The sequence below is a fragment of the Myotis daubentonii genome, chromosome 4, assembly GCF_963259705.1.
Source record: "Myotis daubentonii chromosome 4, mMyoDau2.1, whole genome shotgun sequence".
NCBI classification, from domain to species: Eukaryota; Metazoa; Chordata; class Mammalia; order Chiroptera; family Vespertilionidae; genus Myotis; species Myotis daubentonii.
The window spans coordinates 31226238-31247381 of NC_081843.1; the positions used below are offsets into that span (position 1 = coordinate 31226238).

Here is a 21144-nt window from a genome sequence, read left to right on the forward strand (position 1 = left end):
GTTCCCTGAAACCGGTTTCCTTTTGGCTGCAAGTCAACTCTACATAAATTCAAACAATAGTTAATATCAAGTCATTTGGAGTCAATATGTAGGGCCATGTAGACACAGACTTGAGCCTTGTATAGGACATAAAGTGAGGTGTCATGGTCACTGTGGTTCATTAAATATTCCTGTCTTCTTCTGGACATGGAGGAGGATTACGCACCACCACCATCCCCCGTAACCTCTCCTCCCAATCCCTGTGTGAAACTAGGCATTGCCGTGGGATTTGCCTTGACCAGAGAAATGTGAGCACAAAGTATGTGTGTTACTTCCAAGAGGAAATGTTAGGGCAGATGCGTGGCTCATGTTCCCTTCCATCGCTGCAGTGACTGTGAGCATGCGCTGGAAAAGTCTCCAGCTGCTCAGGAATGTCACTAACTGCAGAAACAGAGTCCCTGGCTGGTTCACGCTGCTCACCTATTGTGACTGAGATGAAAACATTGTTGTGGTTAGTCAGGGAGATTTTTAGGGTTGCTTGTTATTGCAGCAAAATCTCATCCAGTCTGTCCGCTTATGTTTCTAACCACCTAGAGCAGTGCAGTTTGGTAGAAATATAAGTGAACCACATGTAATTTTAAATGTCCCAGCAGCCTTGTTAGGAATGTAAAAAGAAACAGCATACTTATTTACCCCAATATCAATTTGTAATCAATATTAAACATGAATGAGATAGTTTACACTCTTTTTCCATTCACAGTCTTTGCACTTTGGTGTGTAGTTTACACTTGCAGCACATTGCAATTTGAGCAGCCACAGTCCAGGTTATAGCCACAGCAGACAGCTCAGGTCTAGTATCTTCCAGAAAAAGACTTGACTTTCTAATGACTTTCCATACAAAAGAAAAAAGAAAGAAAAAGCAATGGGAGCTTTTTTTTGCTACGGGTGGTTTAATTGGGCTCACATTCATTGTGTGAAGGGGGATCATTTATAAGGAAAACAGAAAGTCTGTAATGTTTTCAGTTAAACTGAAGGACAAAGGAAGGAAATTTTACTTTTATGAAGAGGCTGTAAGACTACTTGTCCTAGATAGAAACATGACTTAGGGCCCTTTGCACACAAGATTTTGTGTGTTTTGAATAAATGGGTGATGCAGTCAGACTCATACACATACACCTCTCTGTGGATGTGTATATGTATGAGGTTTGCAGTGAAAAGTCCCTCCCTCCTTCCCCCAGTCCCACTGGCTCACTTCCCACCCATCCCCCACCTCCACCACATACAAGTCACCACTATTACTAGTTTCTTGTGTCTCCCTTCAGACATTATATGCAAATATAATTCCACCTTGTCTAATATTAATATCATTTTGTTCGCATCTTCTTGGTATACCTTTCTCCAGCCTTATTTTTTTAATTGCATTGTTTTACATGTTTCTTTATAGCATAGAGTTTAGATTTTCTTTGTGATATAATTTGAAAAACATTTACTTTACCTATTGATTGAAGCTCATTTACATATGCTTGGGCTTAGTTTTTAATATTATTATTACTTTAAAATTTATTGTTTAAATATTTTTAAATCGAGATATAATTGACATATAACATATTAATTTCAATGTGCAACATAATGATTTGATATTTGTATGTATTGTGAAATGATCACCACGATAAATCTAGTTAACAACTATCATGCATATAGGTTTTTATATTATTTTATATGTACTCTTTTTAATTTTTATTGGTTGATTGATTTTTAGCAAGCAAGAGAGAGAGAAAGAGAGAGAGAAACATTGATTTGTTTTTTCACTTATTTATGCATTCATTGGTTGACTCTTGTATGTGTCCTGGCCAGGGATCAACCTTGGCCTATCAGGACCACTCTCTAACCACTGAAACACCCGGCCAGGGCTGTGCTCTTTGTATAGTTGTTTCCTTTTAAGTATTTACTTTGTGATCTTTGCTGTGTGTGTGTGCGTGCGCGTGCGCATGTGTGTTTAGTTCTGATATTTAAGAGAGTTGGTATTTTTATTCTAGTTGTTGCCTTTATAAAATTAATTTTGGCTTTATATAATTCTCTTAGTTCCTATTTTTTTACACAGTATCGAATGGTCTCCTGTTATGAACACTTCTAAACATAATGTGTTTCCTGTCCTCTTGTCCTTCCTTCCTTTTCCTTAGTTTCCCAAATTGAGTCAATAATATCTCCCTCGCAGTTTTCTATTACTTCTCATGCACCTCGATTACTTGATTTGTCAGCTTTAAGTAACGTTCTCTGACGCTTACCTGCTGCAGATGAGGCAAACAGCAGGGTTACTCCATCTCCTTCCTTCTTCGTCTTCTCTTGTCCACTCCTTTGGTTACCTGTATCATTTCTAGATTTTCAGGGCATATACCAACCACTTGCATTCTTTTCTGCCATCCATATCTGAGTACATGCTTCATTGTTTGCTCTAAGGTGCATATATTTAAGCCAGTTCTTTTGCTCTAGAACCCCAGGCATTCCTCACATGGCTGTAATTTATCCTCTACATTTCCTCAAAAAAGACTGTGGGACAACAATCCTCGAGTTTTTGCAGGTTTCAAACTGTTTGTCCATAGTCATTATTCTTGGAGGCTAATTTGGATAAATAGAAAATTCTTGGCCCAGACGCTGCATCCTTGGGGATTTTTAGGCATTTCTCCAGTGTCTTCAAGTGTTGAATGTTGTTGTGGAAAAATCTGCAGTCAGTCTGATCTCTTTCTTTTGCAACTGAACTTTTAAATGCCAGATGAAAGGATTCTTTATCTTTAAAATCCAACAGTTTTGCCAGGAGATGTCTCAGTGTTGACTATCCTGGGTCTGCTTCCATGACCATGAAATTCCTTTTCGACATGTAGAGTCAAATGTTTCATTTCAGGAGAGGTTTTAAAAATTGTATTGTTAAATATTTGTTTGACTTCATGGTTCTGGTTCATTTTATTTTTTTATATTTTAATAGAGTGTAATACTGGATCTCCTTTGCCTGTCTTTTGCATCTGTAATTTTATCTCTCACATTCTGTAACTCCTTTCATTCAAGTTTTGCATATCTGTCCCTGTACCCCCTTTTTCTGTTTCTACATTGTCTGCTTCCCTTCGGTACTTTCATATTTTGTTTACTGTTCTGTTATGTCTGCTCTGGTTTTTCTTTTTTTTTTTTCCTGCTTCTTTCCTGAGTTTTGCCAGTCACATTTCATTGGGGAATTTTGGAAATTGATAACTTTTCTGCCTTTTGCCTATATTTTACCTTATAAAATCTCTGTGTTGGTGTTGAACCAGTTATCTATATTATTTTGTTGATGTTGCTACTTATCTACCATCTATGTGATATTATATATACTATTCCTATTTTAGCAATGAATAATGATGATGGTGATGCTGCTGCTGATGATAATAATAATAATAATGCTGAGCTGTTATTCGCCATGGAATGGATTGGGTTTTCTGAACCAGCTCATTGACAGAGACAGACTGGCCCAGCCTGTGGTTCCCTGTGCCTCTTGCCTACTCTCTGCCGCTGTGAGCCAATGGCCCCAGAGGGCCCAAGTCCCCGGTTCTGTTCACCAGTCCCTGTAAAACATGGGATGTAGATTTCACTCTTCAGGACAAGCCCTTTCCTTCAGATCATGTCATTTAGGTAGTACTTTCTGGAATGTGTCCCTGCTGGGCTGTCCTGTCATCCTCATTGCTTCTACTCTTCACTTCCCCCAACTGGATCTCAGCCAATTTAAGGGGGTCCTTATATGCACTTTGGCATCTGGGTTATACCCATCTACAATTCTATGGAAACCCCAGTTTGTGCAGTTCCTAACTCTCTTTTTGCTTGTCTGTGCTTTCTAGGGGGAGGAGGGGACAGTGAGGAGAAGCAAGCGACGGCTACTTATTTATGTAGCCGTGTTCATACCAGGGTCTTGCTTCTCAAACCCACTTGAAGTTCCTGTGTTCTTGATGTTCACCTGGAGCCCAGTTATGTGGCTCCATTCAAAGCCTGGAGTGCTTGACTGTCAGTAAAGCTGTTTCGTGAAATAGAGTTTTCTCTCAGCAAGGACAAAGACTACTTGGAACATGTTATTCTTCAAGATAATGGTGCTTTTAATATCTACCAGTTCTAGATACCTTTTTCAGGAATTCAGAAAAGATGCTTTTATAAAGCATTCAGCAAACTTGTCGAATTTATGCCTGCAGGCTCTCAGCGTGACTGTCCTATTTACTGGTTTCTGATCTATAGCTGGGGAAGGGCTAGAGCTCTGGTACCCAAGGCTGACATCAGAGCAGCCCCGGGTTAAAGTATAACCAGACGCAGCTGACGGGAGCATAAATTGGTACAAGATTTCTGGAGAGACTGGCAATCTGTGTCAAGAAACTGATGCCCAGCCAGTGTGGTTCAGTGGTTGTGCATCAACCTATGAACCAGGAGCTCACGGTTTTATTCCAGTCTGGGCACATGCCCGGGTTGCAACCTTGATCCCCAGTTGGGGGAGTGCAGGAGGCAGCCAATTAATGACTCTCTTTCATCATTGATGTTTCTATCCCTCTCTCCTTCTCCCTTCCTCTCCGAAATCAATAAAAATATATTTTAAAAAAAGAAACAGAAAAAAAAATAATATCGTTTCACCTAGTAAGTCTCTTTTTAGGAATTCAGCTTATGGATATAACCAGAGACACAGACAGAGATCAGTGTCCAAAAATTATTACAAAAATATTGGAAACTGCTTAAATGTTCAAGGGTACTAGTTAAATCATGGTGCATTCATATGATGGAGTAGGAATCATTCACTAAAATAATCTTTCTGTTGACATTTAAGTGATATGGGGAAAAAGCTTAGGATATTTTGTTAGAGTAGGACATAAAAATCCATAGGCCATGCAATCTCAGTAATGTAAAATATGAAAGAAAAACAACTGGGAAGAAATATATCAGGCATTAATAATGATCATTTCTAGTTACTAGACTATGGAATAATACTTATTTTCTTTTTATACTCTGCTATATTTTGAAGTTTGTATTTTATGTTGTTCTTTTATTTTTAATTTAATTTTTAAGGAAATGCTTTCATGTGAGACAAAATTCAAAAGGATATATAGTGAACAGCCTATTGCCCACTTCTATATCTCCTTCATTCATCCATTCATTCACTCATTCATCAATTGCCTAGTTCTTATCTCTGGAGGCAACAATATTATTAGTTTCATGGGTATATTTTCAGAGATAGTTTATGCAATCAAGTAAAAAGCTCCACACATATATCTCCTTTTTCTTACCCCTTTTAATAAATAGTAGTGTCCTATATAAACACCATTTTGTTTCTTTTTTTAAAACTTCATATATCTTAGCAGTGGTGCCAGTATATAAAGCGCTTCTTAGAGTTTAGGAATTGTTGCATAGAATTCCATTTTTTGGAGGAATCCCAAGTTGTTTAAATTAACACTTAAACTGTTACCAATCTTCTCTTTGTTATACACAATGCTTGGATGAATGAGAAACATATGCCATTTCAAACATATGTGACTTTTCTCATCAGTAACAGCTGATTAAACTGCCAACGAGGCTCTAAATAATGGTTTGTCAAAGAGGCAAGGTCTTATTATCCATGTCCAGCTTGACGGTGTGATGCTGATTGTAACAAGACTGGGATGGGCAGGACAGACAGGAAGGAAGGAAGGTTTTTCATGGTTGAGGGGTGCAAATTGTGTCATGAGTAGAGCATTAATGAAGTCAGGCTTGTTTCCCAAATATAGTTAATCATTCAGAACCCTAGTCCATCTAACTTATATCCACAGCATATTTTATTTAAAGAATCCTTTTCTTCCAGATTGCCCAGTTTGTTGGCATATAGTTGTCCTAGTATTTTCTTATATTTGTATTTCTGTGGTGTCAGTTGTTAACTTCTCATCTTTTAATTCTGATTTTATTTACTTGGGTCCTCTCTCTCTTTTTCTTGATGAGTCTTATTAAGGGTGTATTGATTTTGTTTATCTTTTCAAAGAACCAGCTCTTGGTTTCATTGATTGTTTGTATTGTTTTTTTTTTAGATTCTATTTTGTTTATTTCTGCTCTGATTTTTATTATTTCCTTTCTTCTACTCACTTTGGGCTTTGTTTGTTGTTGTTGTTGTTGTTTTTCCCCTAGTTCCTATAAGTGTAAGGTTAGGTGGTTTATTTGAGATTTTTCTTGTTTATTGAAGTAGGCCTGTCTGTAATGCTATTAATTTCCTTCTTAGGCCTGCTTTCACTGTGTCCCATGGATGTCCTAGAGGGTATTATGCTCAGTGAAATAAGTCAGTCAGAGAAAGACAAATACCATATGATTTCACTAATATGTGGAGTCTAAAGACCAATATAAATAAATAAACAAATCAGAAACAGACTCATAGATGCAGAGAACAGACTGATGGTTGCCAGAGAGGAGGGGATGCTGGGGGACTGGGTGAAAAAGGTCCCCAGGGATTGAAAAGTACAGATTGGTGGTTACAAAATAGTCATGAGGATGTAAAGTACCACATAGGAAATATAGTCAGTAATATTGTAATAACTATGTATGGCACCAGTTGGGTACTGAATATATCAGGGGGAACACTTTGTATGATTGTCTAATTACTATGCTGTACACCTAAAATGAATACAAAATAATATTGAATGTAAACTGTAATTGAAAAAAATTAAAAACAAAACAAAATCATTTCTGTTAGTCTACTGTTATTTCGCACTTATATAGGGCTTACAATTCTTTATGTCACTTTTGTAAACTTCACCTCATTTGACTCTTGTGGTTAATACCCCATTTCATTGGTGAGGGCAATTAGCAAGCATTGGCCTCTCATTTGGTTACTGTTCTAGTGCATATCAGAGCCAGCTTGCTCCAGTTCCATCCTCTGGTTTTTTTCTTTCTGACCGTGATGTATATTACAACTTTGGCCTTCTTAACTTCTTTCTTCTGACAACTATTTATTACAAGACAACTCATTTACTTACTAGGGGCAATATTTCCCCACTCACTTCTGTTGGAGATTTTACCAGGATGTCACATTGCTTAAAACTAGACCCTCTATGTTTGATTTCTTTATTGAGATTTTATGGCTTTGGTGCGCTATTTCCAACTAAATATATTGCAGCTATTCTCATTGGCATTGAACTTTAGGGCCTCTGTCTCCAATTTATCTCAGTGTTGGAGGAGGCCCAGAGCTGTTTTCTGAGGAAAGTCTTGGCCTTGCATGGGCTACTCACTCAACTCACCTCAAGCTTATTATCCTGGTTGGGCTCCTTAATTTATAGGCAAGGATGTCAAACATTCTGTCTGCTCTGCTGGCTGTTACAGCGTAAAGATCAGCCCTTAATCAGCAGTATGGAGTGTCTGTCGTCCAGGTCCTTGTTGGAGGGCAAAACACTGAATTTTATGCTGCCTAATTCTTAACTCACACTCAGCAAAACCATAGTCTTTTCTGATTGTCTGTATAATTGCCACCTATCTATAATACCTTTCTCTCCTTCTAAAATCAAACTTAAAATTTTAATGTATTCATTAATTCAATGAACAAATAGACAAAGAGCACTATTAGGAACTTGTACTAGGTACCTGTCTAGGTGTTAGGCATACAGCAGTGAACAAGAAAAGTTCCTATTCTCAAGGAATTTATATTCTAGTAGCAAGAGGCAGGTAAATAGGCATTCAACAAACAAACAAGTAAGCATGTGGTATGTCAGGTGATGATAATTGTTACAAAAATGAAAGCAATTTAAGGAAAAAGAACCAATAAGATCTCTATCTCTATCTCTATCTCTATCTCTATCTCTATCTCTATCATCTCTATCTCTCATCTATATCATCTTTAATCTATATTTCTAGTCCAAAAGCCAGCAGGCCTGAGACCCAAGAAGAGTCACATTTCAGTTTGAGTCTGAAGACAGGAAAATACTTATGTCCCAGCTCAAATTAGTCAAGGAGAGGAGTTTCCTCTTCCTTAGCCTTTTTGTTCTATTTTAGGTCTTCAATTGGTTGGACAAGGCCCACCCACATTGGTGATGGCAATGTGCTTTATTCCGTCCATAAACACCCTCACAGAAGCACCCTCACAGACGCACCCAGAAAAATGTTTGACCAAATGTCTTGGCACCCCATGCCCCAGTTAAATTGACATAAAATTAACCATCCCAGTAAGTGACAGCTATTCTGGCTTTTACTTGGGGAGAGATGGAGAGTCACTGGAGAGTTTTGAACAGGGACATTACGTAAGCTGGCAAGTTTTAACAGGATCCCTGGCTGCTGTGTTGAGAATTGACTGGGGGGTGAGGTGAGGTGGGGAGGGCAAAAATGAGGGCAGAGAGAAGAGGTTGGAAGCAATCTAAGTGAGAAATGAGGGTGCTTTGACTAGAATGGTACTTGATGGAGATGGTATTAGAACATTTTGGTCCTAGATACATTTTTAAGATAGAGTCTCTGGGGCCACAGAGGGCTTTATCCATACTTTTGTGATTGCAGCTCTCATTTTGGACTATAAATATTTACTTGTTTGTCTTCTGCTTTGATTACTATTTTATTAATCTTTGTAACAATAGCAACATAGTAATAAATGACGAACAGCTACTGAGATGTGCTCTCTCAGTGATGGAGGTAAATGCTTTATACATGTTATCTCATTTGATTTTCACACCAACCCGATTTTAACAGTTTTTCAAGTCTGAAAGTGTGGGTATTATTATTTTACATTTTGATAGGTTGAAGATATCCTTGATGACATTTTGTATATTTGTTTAGGTTTCCAGACCTATGGACATCCTGTAAATTAGATTTAGACACAAGGAGGTTTAGAAATGTGGGTAAGTACTTGCGCCAGTAAATACCTTGCACTGTGTTTAGTATCTGGCAGCTATTGAATGAGTGGTATTCATTCCTTCACAGATATTTCTGAGGCCCACCGTGTGCCAGGCACATGGGAACTGGGGACACAGCATTGAAAAGAGGGTCAAAGTTGCTTCCCTCATGGTGCTTATGTTCTAAGGAATAGCATATTTGGGGGCCAAGGTAGAACCCATTTGTCACAAGTGGAAGAATAGTAAGAAACCTTGGGGTGGGGGGCGGGCAAGAACAAGACAGTTGAGAACCCTGAATGCCCAGGTGAGGAGCCTCACTTAGAAAAGAGGCAATGCCTCTCTTAGGTAAAAACAGTGAGAGCTCTGGGGAGTTGAGTGACGAAGGGCTTCATCTTCGTGTTCACCTGCTGTCCCCCCCCCCCGCCCCCCCCCACTCTCCTGCAGTGCAATGACAGGAAGGTACTGGCTAGACTGAAAATCCTACTCCCTTAGCCGGACGCTTGGCCAAGGGGACACCTCCTCAGTAGGACATCAAAGCAAGTGCCTGAGCAACAAGAGAAGTCCCCCGTTTAGGGGGGCGGTTTGTAGGCAAGCAGCTGTGGTTTGCATCTGAGCATATGGCTGGGCCTGGTGTGGCCCAGATTTCACCCTAGTGTCCTTAATGAGCCGGCAGCTGCTTCTGCCACTGCCTCACCATCCCTGCCCTCTTGCCCGGGCCCGCCCTGCCATCCCCATGACAATCTGCTCACAGGCGGAGCAGCAGCCACCTCTCCAGCTGTCGGGTGCAGCGGGGGAGGGGCCAGAAGCAGCTCTCCTTTTCCGATATAAAACCACTCCTTGGCACGGTGGCCCACGGACGTAATGGGTGGTACAGGGAGCTCCCAGAGTGGTCAGCTCTCCTTGGGACTTGGAAATGGCTCTGCAAATAAAAGGCAGACAATAAACCCAGCCCTAATGCAGCAGGTTTATTTATTTAATGAAAGACACAGTCAGCTGGTGACATTTACTATTTGGGATTAGATCCAGGGTATGGGTTGCAGCAGACCCTAAGATGATAAAAACCTGGGTTCTAATACTGGTTCGGCTGCCGAGAGCAGATGCCGTGAGGCATTCAAATGCACCGAAGGGTTGTGTGTCATCAGTAAAACGAAGGGACCAGAGCAGATATGACCACACCACTACCATGACTTCATTTGACAATGTTCTCTGGGCGCAGGAGCTGACCCAAGCGTTCGCCATGTATTAGAGATGTCAGCGGTCTCTCCTTCAGGCCGCTCTCTCCCCCCATTTCCGAAGAATCCTGCTTTTCGTCATTGTAATCTTACTTGGAGCCCACATTGAAAGGCAATTCTCCTTGGTTTGAAGCAGAAACAGGGGGCACTGCTTCCACCCACTTTAACCTCCCAGCGTCCCCTCCTGTCCTGAAGCGGTGAGGAGGATTGCAGTGAGAAGACAGACACTGAGGATCCAGCTGGTGGGAGTGTGTTCGCTTCCTGTGGCTGCCGTCAAAAATGACCACAAACTTGGAGGCTTAAAAGAACACACATGTATCCTCTCACAGTTTGGAGGTCAGACGTCCAAAAAATCAGTGTTTCTCAGTGTTTCTGGGCTAAAGTCAAGGTGTCAGGAGAGCCAGTTGCTTCTGGAGGCTGCAGGGAGAGGCCACTGTCTTGCCTCTCAGAGCGTCGGGAGTCAGCCCGCCCTGGCTGGCTCCTGGCCCTTCGCACATCCCTGCAGCCTCTTCCATCCCCACGTCTCCCCACTCCTCTTGTAGTCAAATGTCTTCCGGTCTCTCTCTTAGGAGGATGCTGGTGACCACACTGGATCTATCCACATCATCCAGAACCACCTCCCTATTTCAGAATCCTAATGTAATCACACCTTCAAAGTCCCTTTTGCTGGTTCCAGGGATTAGGAGCCATTATTCACCCTCCCACGGGGCTTAGCAGCATTTCCTCAGCTCTGTCAGCTCTTCATTCAGTCAGAACTGGATAGTAATACATATGTATTGATTGATCCTTTTCTCACCCCCAACCTGCCCTCCATTTGATCTCGCCTCTAAGGTGGTGCGGTGTATTGGGAAAGGTTTGTTCTCCCAAACTTCGTGGGGTGAGGCACGAAGCTGGCGACCCGGCGGGGGTGCCAGTGCGCCTCCGTGTGCCTGTGTGAAGGGTGTCTTTGATCACTGCAGCGATGTCAATAGCAATTGTTTTCCCCTTCATGCTTAGCTCCACTCAAGCTGAGTCTAAATGATATCAAAACAGCCAGTCAATTTGTTCAATTTACTCAGTCTGTCAATTTAGTAGAAAATAAAAATCAATTAAATTAGTGGTTTGAGTGAATTGACAGGTTGTCTCACTGACTCAGTGGAATCGGGGAACCCTATATCCACACTCCCCGAGTGTCCCGCCATACTAATACGGTTCATTCTCTTAACAGGCCACTCCTTGATCATGTGATAAAAATAATACCCCTTCTCTGCATTTTCAGAGATTTTAGCTCTTTCAAGAAATTTCACAGTGATGATCTAATTTTGTTGTGCCAACATCCTGAGGCAGTCCGACCAGCTGAGGAAACAGACAGGGAGGCTAAATAAGAAATTTAAAGATACACAACAAAACAACAACATATCTTGCTTAAAATGTGTTAAGAACTGATATAAGCAACTTATGTGTTAGCTCATTTAATCATTTCCACAAGTCTGTGAGGTAGGTTAGTATCCAGATATTATCCTGATATTTTATCCAGGTATTCTCCACATTTCACAAGGAGGAAATTAAGAGCAGAGACTGGGATTCACACTGAGGTATTTTTTTTCCCCCTTCCCCTCCACACTGAGGTATCTTAACAATCTGCTTTTCTCTCTCAATCAGAACTTCTCAACTTTGGCTCCACTTAAAAAACTTAAAAATATCAGAAGTCATACCCATAAGATTCTACACCACAGCTCTATTTACAATAGCAAAACACTGGAAATAACCCGGGAAGAGCGATGGCATGTCTCTGTGATGGGGTGGTGTGCAGCTATGAAAAGAGTGAGGAAGGTCTCCCCCTGCATCAGGGAGCAATGTCCAGGAGTCAGTGACACACAAGCTAAGAGTATGGTCTGCCACATTTATTCAAGAAAGGAGGGGATGATGTGTTTCCTGGTGACAATCTCCACATGATACTTGTCTTCATTGCTTTATTAAAACTTTTTGCATAGTAAAAAAGGAAGTGATAGATCAGGTACCTATAATTTGAAAGAAATTTAGATTATCAATGAATTGTAACTCACAGAATAAAACTAGGAAACTTTAAACTGTTTTCAGTAATCATGTTGTTGATAGTAATTGATATTGTCATTTGGAGACTGTTGTGTGTAATAAGGGAAAAAACCAAATCTATACTAATAAAAGGGTAATATGCTAATTAGACAGGGTTGACCGGACATCTTCTGGACGTCCAACTTCCTTCCAGACAAAGCTATGGTGGCAGGGGCCAAGGCAGAGGTGGTTAGGGGTGATCAGGCCGGCAGGGGAGGGCCGTTAGGGGGCAATCAGGCTGGCAGGGGAGGGCAGTTGAGGGCAATCAGGCTGGCACAGGGGAGCAAGCAGTTAGGGGGTGATCAGGCCGGCAGGGGAGGGCAGTTAGGGGGCAATCAGGCTGGCAGGGGAGGGCAGTTGAGGGCAATCAGGCTGGCACGGGGAGCAAGCAGTTAGGGGTGCAATCAGGCCAGCGGGGGAACAATTGGAAGTGAGATCAGGCAGGCAGGCAGAGGCGGTTAGGGGTGATCAGGCCAGCAGGGGCACAGTTAGGAGCAATCAGGAAGGCAGGCAGAGTGGTTAGAGGCAATCAGGTCAGCAGGGGAGCAGTTAGGGACATAAGGCTGGCAGGCAGAGTGGTTAGGGGCAATCAGGCAGGCAGGCAGAGTGGTTAGGGGCAGTCAGGCAGGCAGGCAGGTGTGTGGTTATGAGCCAGTGGTCCTGGATTGTGAGAAGGATGCCCAACTCTCTCTCTCTCTCTCTCTCTCTCTCTCTCTCTCTCTCTCTCTCTCTCTCTCTCTCCTTTCCCCATTAGTGAAGCTCAAGTTCTCTAAATGTAGTAGCAACTCTTCCTAAACCGGCAGTCAGACATCTCCTGAGGGTTCCTGGATTGGAGAGGGTGCAGGCTGGACTGAAGAACACACCCCTCCCCCCACCCCCTGCAGCATGAATTTTGTGCACTGGGCCTCTAGTTAATAATAATAAACCAGGCTTTCACACACACACACACACACACACACACACACACACACACACACACACACACACTTAATTTCAGAGAAATTATTAATTTCAGACAGGAAGGGAGAGGGAGAGAGAGAGATAGAAACATCAATGATGAGAGAGAATCATTGATTGGTTGCCTCCTGCAAGTCACACACTGGGGACCAAGCCCATAACCTGGGCACATGCCCTGATCGGGAATCAAAACCTTGATCTTCTGGTTCATAGGTCAATGCTCAACCACTGAGCCATACCAGCTGGGCCAGCTTTTTTTTTAATCAGAGGAAGATGTTACACATGCAAGTCCTCCTGAGGTAAGTAAAAACCTTGTAGTCTAGAATTTGAATTAGAAGTATGATATAGACTATTTTTTTTTGAAATGAAACATTTCCCAGCTCTGTCCACTGAAAAGGCCTATAAGCAATCACTGACTCAGCAGTAGCAAGCACCCTTAGCACCTGGATTGCAGCCTCTAACTATTATTTTGCATAAAATTAAACCACGGCCTGTTAGAGAAATGGATGATTTTAGTCTGATGCAGGAATGTACACATGGGCCTGGAGCATCGTGTCACACAGGAGTGCAAGGAAGCTGTTAACAATGACAAGGATCATCTCAGGAGGACTCAGGAGTGAAAATGAATAGGCTCCCACTGGCCATGAGCAGGATTCATTGAGCAGAATAAGAATAATAACGGCAATGGATTAAAACACATTAAATATGTTTATATTATCGAGTTCTTAATGATAGTCTAAAAAAACAGCAACTACAAACCTTTGGTCATGCTTGGAGGGTGCTGGGGGACCAGTTCCTTGTTTTAAAAACTGGTAAGTGGAGAGAAGGTCTCCAGCATTTCTCTTGCCTTTCCTATTTGAGCTGTGTCTTAGACAGCCACACAGTCAGTAACAGGAAGTTTCTGTTTAATAGAAACATTCCACCTAACATAAGCAGCACTCATAGAGTTGGAATAGTATTGTTTTGAAAGCCCAAATAAGTTAATGAATCTAGGCAATGATTATTAATGACTAATAGTGTGAAAAAGAGGCAACCAAACATTAAATATCTTTGATGGGAGTATACAATGCCACCTATGAAGTAGTCTTATCAAATAATTCAAATGTGAATTTTATTAGGCTCCCGTATCTAATGACTAACTTACAGGAAATATGGGCACAGAACATCTTAAACCATGCTATGGGCATTCAATCAGCAAAATCCAGATGGTGAGAAACTCCACAGGACTCTTGTCCTCGTCTATATACATAAAGAGCCAGGGGCCATCACAACCGAACAGACGAACAGACGACCGAATGGAAAACTGAACAGGCTGAGTGGGGCGACAAGGCCGGCAAGGGAGGCAGTGAGGGACGACCAAACGACTGAGCAGCAGGCTGTGTGGGGTGATCAGGCTGGCAGAGGGTTAGTGAGGGATGACCAAATAACTGAACAAGCAGGCTGCGTGGGGCGACCAGGCCGGCAGACAACCAAACAACTGAACAGGCCGGCAGGGGGGCAGTAAGGCATGACCAGGCCGGCAGGGGGGGCAGTTGGGGGCAACCAGGTTGGCAAGGGGGGGTAGTTGGGCGTGACCAGGTCAGCAGGCAGAGATGGTTAGGGGTGACCAGGCTAGCAGGGGTCCAGTAGGGGCTATCAGGCAGGCAGGCAGGTGAGCAGTTAGGAGCCAGCAGTCCCGGATTGTGAGAGGGATGTCCAACTGGCAGTTGGACATCCCCCGAGTGGTTCCAGATTGGAGAGGGTGCAGGCTGGGCTGAGGGGACCCCGCCCCCCCCCGCCCCCGGTGCACAAATTTCGTGCACTGGGCCTCTAGTTTCTTCATAAAAGAAAAAGAAATTGCATAATAAAAAGGAAGAGAAAGAGCGGATGACCCACAAAAGATTAAAAGAATTTTGGGAGATATATCAACAAATTCTAACACACGGACCTTATTTGCATTCCAACCAAAACAAATGGTTTAAAATGTATGGAACAACAGCGGACATTAGATTTTGACAGATTATTTGAGGACTTATTATTACAAAGAAACTTTTTTTAAAAGACTCCTTATCTTTCAGAGATACATCCTAAATTTTGACATCAGGGATTTGCTTCAAAATAATTATATTTTGGGGTCTGGGAAGTAGGTGGGGACAGAGGTGAACTGGTTCCCAGAAGTTAATTAACAAAACGGAATGAGGTAGCATAGTGTTCTGTTTACGTTGCATATTCTTAAAATTTTCTATATCGAGAGTTACAAAATGTATGGAGAAAGAATTTCTGTGGAATTGCCTGCCGTAGTGCCTGGGATGCTTTACTTTTGTTTGGGTTTGAAAGCTCCCTGCGTGGTTTTAATGTGCAGCCCAAATTCTAGAGCCTCCTTTAATTTTCCTTAACCTTTCCCAGGGGTGTTGAAATTCAGTCCCGCTAGAGATACCTCGTCCTCGGGAAACGACCCTTCTTCCGTGATTGATCTCATCTTTACATTTTTTTTCAGTTACCTCAGTTTCAGGGTTGCAAGATCTATTTTCCTATTAGTTTTTCTAATTTCCCCAGCTGGTTTGAAATTTCAGGAAGTTAATAGCCATTTTGTATTTGACTTATTTTGCCCTCGAGGCCTCTGAAAATGACTGCCAATAATGAGCTGACCCAATTTTAGAAACTGGGTGTGGTTCCTAAGAATTCACTGCCTTTTTTGCTCAAAGAGGAAATGCCCATCTTCATAGGCGTCTGCGTGCAACTTTGTTCAAGTCAGTTTCAAATGCTGCCGGCTCTGGAGGGAGAATCAGACTCTCTACAAGGAGTCAGTGCACAGCGTGGAGGGGGAGGGGACGTGAGCAGTTCCCTAAGGGCTTCTTTTACCCACCAGTTGGATTATTCTGTCAGGACAGGAGAACCATTTGAGAAGCTCCTTCCCTGCCCGGGGGTGGGTGTTTTTTTTTTTTTTTAGCATAATGAGCAATGCCATTTCAGAGATTTCCTGCGCAGGGCTCTAAGCCTGACTAACTAACAATGGTCTACACAGTGGAGCAGGGACTCAAACCCAGCTGGTCCAGCTCTGAGCCCATTCTTCTGCCTATATCATGTAGGGCAACCTATCCATTCATTCACTGGCTCATTCACCAAACACAAACATCTGAAATTCCAGGTAGAGTAACTCTTCAGGTCTTGGAGTTCGAGTGTTCAATAAGACAGACAAGGTCTCTACTTTCATCATGCAGGACGAGGAGCCAAACGGGTAGACTTATGGTAGTCGGAGATGAGAGTTCCAGATAGTGTCAGAAAATGTGGGGTGGATCATTTAAAGTTCAGTCATCCTCTGAAATCTTGACCCAACCTTGAAAACAACCAAATCACTGCTCTTTCCTTCATTTTCAAATATGCCAGATAATATGACTTAATTAAAGAGACATGATTGAACATCATTGTAATATCCAAATTAACCTCTGACCATGACTTAATAGCAGTGGTTATCCAAGTGAGGTCCCTGGATCAGTAGCATCACCATCATCTGGGGACTGGTTGGAAAAGTGAATTCTTAGTCTCCACCCAAACTTACTGAATCAGAAACTCCTGGGGGTGGAATTCAACAATCTGGGCTTTAAGAAGTCCTCAGGGTGATTCAAATGCACAGCCAGGCGGAGAACCACTGTCCTAAGCCACCTCCCCTCAGACCTTGAACTCTATTAAATTATGGATGATTTTGATACCCTCTCACCTTTGAGAACTTTACTGTTTGTCAAAAAAGATCGTTCACATCCATCATCTCATGTGTCCTGACTCACACCTGATAACCACAGAGCCTCTGAGTTCTCATTGTTTCCAGCCTTTAAAATCTGCCTCAAGGACTTTTCAGTAGGCTATGATTCCACCCAGCAGAAGAGCAGAGGGAATAAAGGTGGAGGGAGAAATGCAGCTGAGAAAAGGGACCAAAATGTGGAATGAGGTATTTGTTTGACTTTTGCCTGTTGTTGCAGTCCCACCTCCTTATCTATCTATCTATCTATCTATCTATCTATCTATCTATCTATCCATCCATCCATCTACCATCTGTCTGTGTGTCTCTCTACCTGTCTTTCTTCTAAGTGTCTGTTCTGGTGTCGGCCCTTCTGTCTCCATCTGTGTACCTGCCTGCCTGTACATATGTCTATTATTTGTGTATGTATGTATGTATGTATGTATGTATATATGTATATATGTATATATGTATATATGTACATATATCTGATAAAGGGGAGTGGAAAGGCAGAGAAAATGAAGGGGAAAAGGGGTTTCAGTAAAATTGCTTGGCCTCAGATTCTTTAAATGTCAAAGAAGTGTGTGTGCGCTGATGTGGTTATGTGTAACACTTATTTCACATAAATAATATAAGGCTTTAAGGTAAGTACACATGTGTTATAACAGTTTCTGACCCATGTAGAAGGTGATCAGTTAATGGTAATAGTAGCTGTAAGGAGGCTGTAAGGAGAAGAAACGGAGGGAAAGGAGGGGAAGGAGGGAAGTGTGGGGAGTGGGCTGAGCAGGAGGGAGGAGGAACAGAGGAAAGGAGGGACTGTAGGAAAGGCCTGACCATGTCCAAGGGGGACTGACTGCAAATATAAGACAAGTAGGTGGGGCCGAGGTGGCACGGGGCAGGGAAATGACTGAGGATCCTGTAGGAGGCCGCTGAAGGTGGGAGAGCCAAGTGGCATTATTACAAGGTGCGGCAGAAATAAGAGGGGAAAGCACTTTTTATGGCAGCAATGAAAGAGCCTAAATGAATGCTCCTTCAAATGAATTGTGTGTTTATGTTTCAGAAATGGAGATGTGCCAAGACTGCCTGGGGACCTTCCACACAACTCACCCACCCACTCCTGACCAAGTTGTGAAAATATATACCTGCTTCTCTCCCCAAGTCATTCTACCCACTAATTATCTGTGAAGATTAAAATCGTGAACTGAAACTCCAAAGCTTTTTATGGGCATTAGGGGAGTATTAAATAGGAAGATTGGAAGCAAAATTACAGTTCCCCCAATAGATTTTTGGGGAGATTGATAAAAATCTGCTTTTAATTAAAAAATATAAAGCAACAAGGCCCCCTATGCACAAACAGGAATGTCTTTGGGGCTTAATCCCATGTGAAAATGTCTGCGGGTGTCTGCTGGGATGTCGACCTCCGCAGCCTGATCTGTGGGCCTCCGGGAGGAGTGATTGATGGGCTGGCTGGATTTTCGGCTGAGAGGCCTTGCTAAGAGATACATGAAAACAGAGGCTGTAATGCAGCTTATGAGATGAAGTAATGGGCTTGTCTCTGTCTAGGTCAGGAATTCTGCCAAGCACTGTGTTTTAAATAAAATGAGGCTTTTGTGGTTCTTGGCACAGGCCTGCCAGTGCAGGCTAACCTTGGCATCTGTGTACTGGGCTTTCTCTAGAATGTGGCTGAGGGTTGACTCCGGCTTAGGGGCTGCCGAAGGGCAAGATTCCGGGCTTGCGGACCCTTCCTACCAGGCCTACTCCTCTCTCACTTGCTCAAGCTCAAAACCTAGGAAGCATCCTTGATCCCTCCCCTGCCACACAGAGGACGACCTTTCTGTGTGAAGTCCCCCGCAGGAAAAGCAGGACAGCCCAATGCTTCAAACAGGGCCTGGCCAACCAGATGGCCTGGCTTTGAATTCTGGTTTCCACCACCTGCTAGCTTTGTGGGTTTGGCAAGTAATTTAACTTCCCGGTGCCTCAGTTTCTTCAGCTGCAAAATGGGAATAAATGGTACCTCCTTATGCAATGTTTTGAGAATTTAATTGATGAAATAAAGTACTTAAAACTATACCTGCAAGTCCTGGTGTACATATATGTCACTATGCCTATGATTGTTAGCTATTGTTGTTATTTGTTATTATTATTCTCATGAACTTACCCTTGCTCTTAAAAAACTCCAGACTTTCCCCATGTCCCCCAAGGTCATTCATAATGCTAGTCTCTCTCTGTTCCCTGAACTTTTCAAGTTCTCTCTTTCTCTAATCTTTTGTGTTTTGTTGTTGTTTTATATCACAAGACACCCATTTATTTAATCACAGTAGTCAATCCTACTACTGCATTGTATCTTAATTTTTTTCTTTATTCTTTATATTCTCTGGACTTATGGGTATTATCAATCTTCAGAATCATTCTATCCATTTGTGTAGCAAGAGGTATCTTTTGCTTTTTGCCAATCAAGGTTTCTATACATGTTGCTGCTTCATATCAATTGTGATATGAAGCATTGTGCAGTCAATCCCAAGAGCAGGGGTCATCTCCTTCACTTGTCTGGCTCTGACTTCAGTCGTCATCTGGATGGGATTCATGCCACTCTTCTCAGAAAGAGCCATGGGGATGGCCTCTAGGGCATCCTCGAACGATCGCATGGCCACTGCTCCAACGTTGGGCGCTTATCGGCTGCTTGGCTAACTGCCAGAGCACAGGGATTTCAGCAGCACCTCCACCATTAACATGGACGAGGTTCCAGATGACACACAAAGCATCATGAAGGGATAGTTTTGCTTCCTCAATGGCCATATTGTTTCCTCCTCTGATGAAAATGGTTACAGCTCTAGAGTTCTTTCATTGCTCAATAACCAGCATCTTGCCTTTAGGTGTCCCAGATGCGATCTCTTTTACAAGCCCAGCAAAGCCCAGCTTCTCAGTTGTGGGCTCTGAAAAGCCTGGGCTGATCTCTCTCCTGTCAAACTGGCAATAAACTAAATTTCAGGTCCTCCTACCCCATCAACTACAGGCAAGTTGTTCTGAAGAAGTAAATAATTTGCTCGTCGTCAAAGCTCCACTCCAAATAGCTAGGTGAGGGCCAGTTTCTGTAATTTCCTGAATCATCCCTTTAAACTTCTCCTTTTCATATTTCTGGATGGAGGTCATATCCAGCTTATGCTTCATCTTTGGCTTCAGTGGTTCAAATGGACATGTGAGAATTGCATTCTTAGCATCTTCAACTTGTCTTGGCATTTGTGAGTAACTGAAATTCTTGTCCCCAGTCATGCCCTTAATAGATTCAGTGTTCTCCAACCTCCTGCCCACTTTGCCTTCTACTTTGATGAGCTCAAAGCGTCTATTCTGCATATTTGCCACACGGAGGACAGCATTCAAGGCAATCTCAGCCATTTGTTGGGGACAGCTGTTAACCACTTTGGAGCCCAGCATGGTTTTTGCAGTCTGAATTGGGCTCATTGTTCTTGCTGTCAACAAGGACACTATCACTTTTCTTGTCCAGGTGCAAGATAGCACTGTGGTAGGTTTGCTCATAGCTTTCCGTGATCCTGATCTGGTGAAAGCTGAGGTCCAGCAACTGCTCAGCTTCTTCCAACAAGGCGCCAGCCAGGACAACCACTCCTGTGGCTCCACCTCCAATTTCTTCAGCCTGTGATTTGGACAGTTCGGCTAGGAGCTCGGCAAACTGATGATCAACATTTATCATGCTCAAAATGGTGGCACCATCATTGCAGTCACATCGACATCCTCATCCCCTACCACTTGGTCCAAGGGATGTTCGCATTTTTTTGCTACAGCCTTTGCTGCCATTATATGAGACTTGAGAACCACAAGTTCCATAAGAGGAGACTTGCAGTCCTGATCTGTGGTGAGGAGGAAAGGGTGCCCATCTTCATTGAAGGTGAGAGTCCCGACGGACACCATGGTGCAGCAGCAGGAGTTACTTTCCCACAGTCAGCAGAGATCACCCAGCTTTTGTGCCTTTATTTCCTCATTCTGGAGTGCTCCATCCTCATTCCTTCCGTTTAAAAAAATATATTTTATTGATTTTTTACTGAGAGGAAGGGAGAGGGATAGAAAGTTAGAAACATCGATGAGAGAGAAGCATCAATCAGCTGCCTCCTGCACACCCCCTACTGGGGATGTGCCCGCAACCAAGGTACATGCCCTTGACTGGAATCGAACCTGGGACCCTTTAGTCCCCAGACCGACGCTCTATCCAATGAGCCAAACCAGCCAGGGCCTCATTCCTTCTGATGGTTATTTTGCTCTTTTTTGGGGTGTCTCTTTAAGTTTCACCTCCTCAGAGAGACCTTTCATTGGTAGACTATTATTCAGCCTCCCGTACCCCACATGGGGT

The 21144-nt window shown here is 42.7% G+C and overlaps 1 pseudogene; it reads right to left on the reverse strand.

The window, feature by feature from the left end:
- Positions 1 to 19142: 19142 nt before the first annotated feature.
- LOC132232594 (T-complex protein 1 subunit epsilon-like) lies at positions 19143 to 20708 on the reverse strand (annotated as a pseudogene).
- Between the last annotated feature and the right edge of the window lie 436 nt (positions 20709 to 21144).